Source organism: Aplysia californica, unplaced genomic scaffold (assembly GCF_000002075.1).
Source record: "Aplysia californica isolate F4 #8 unplaced genomic scaffold, AplCal3.0 scaffold00018, whole genome shotgun sequence".
NCBI lineage: Eukaryota > Metazoa > Mollusca > Gastropoda > Aplysiida > Aplysiidae > Aplysia > Aplysia californica.
This window is the reverse complement of record NW_004797288.1, coordinates 419,935-421,473: the sequence shown is the minus strand read 5'-3', so window position 1 is coordinate 421,473 and position 1,539 is coordinate 419,935.

Here is a 1,539-nt window from a genome sequence, read left to right as displayed (position 1 = left end):
CCCCCCCGATAAAAACACAAAATTACACCACCCACACAATATAAACGTGCGCGCAAGAATCCAACCTTTTCAATCCTCGATACTCTACCCCCTTTACATCCTTATACTCTTTTTTTTCTGGGCATCTGGCCCGGGCTAAACCACTCCCCAAAAGTTCATTATTTCTTCAAACAGGCTGTTTTACACTGTCCGCTAATAATCGGAATGTTGTGGCTCTTCTTTCCATGTAATCGTTCTGGGCGAAATGAGAGGGAAGGGGTAAAAACTGATGTTGCTGTTGCCGCTGTTGTTGTTGTTTTGTTGTTGGTGGTGCTGTTGTCGTACTTGTTTTTTGTTGTTGTTGTCGCTGCTGTTGCTGGTTAGTTTGTTGGGTTGGGTTTTTTCCTTCTTTTTTTAGATCTGGAATTACGAGACTCTTTAAGTGGGTGGTTGCCGGGTGCTCTGGTGTGGTTTGCTTTTTCTTTCCTGTAAAAAAACCCATCGTCCTTCGCTCTTCTCCTCTTTTTGTGTTTGCCACTCTCTTGTAACACCTCTAATCTTCGGCATTTATATGACCTTATTGTGTTGAAAGGGCAGTAAAACTCTTACTTAACTAAAAAGACTCTTTAAGGGCAACTTTCTAGGTTTCACCTCTTTCTGGGATATTCATTCACGTTTGTCTTGCTGTCCTGTCCTGTGTGCTACGTGTCGTCATTGGTCTGACGTCAGTCCACAGCTTCCTTTGCTGACCCCCTGCACACAGACACCACACACACACACACACACACGCATGCACACACACACACACACACACACACACACACACACACACACACACACACACACACACACACACACACCCAGCCTGTGGGAGACTCACAGGAGTAAACAAATAAACAATAAACCACACAACGCCGTGCCCAAACGAGGTCCATGAAAACCTGCGGACCTATCCAGAAGAGATGAAGTCATTTTTACTGGATTGTGTATCGGGCACACCTCCCTGACACATAAAGACCTCCTACAGGAGGATGAGGAACCGTTATGTACCTAATGCGACACAGATTTCACCATCAGACATATAAACAGAATGTCCAGACTTTGTAGAGACCCGAAAGAAGTATTTTAGATGTACACTATTTCAAGATCTGTTCTCCGTCGTTGATCCCAACAGAGTTCTCAAATTTAAATAGGCCATTAAATTGGCCTTTACAATGAATTGTAAGTACTGTCAATTCAAACTAAAAGTAAATTACAGCTATTTTTATTACGAAATTTTACCGCAAAAATTTTAGCTACTGAATCTGATCATTGACCAAAACCAAGTTGTGCTATGAACCGTTGGGAATGCAACCAATTTATATCTCGCACTTTCATAATAATATGACAGTATGTAGTTGCGAGCGCCTTAGAACCCTTATTCGACTAAAATAGACCACAAACGTCTGTTTTATTGGAGCCAGGGTCATACTCCATTTCGAAGGGACACAAGAGCAGTTTTTACTTCCCTATGGACATAATTTGGATCATTTGAGAAGCGCGAGGGAGGGGGGAAGGGGG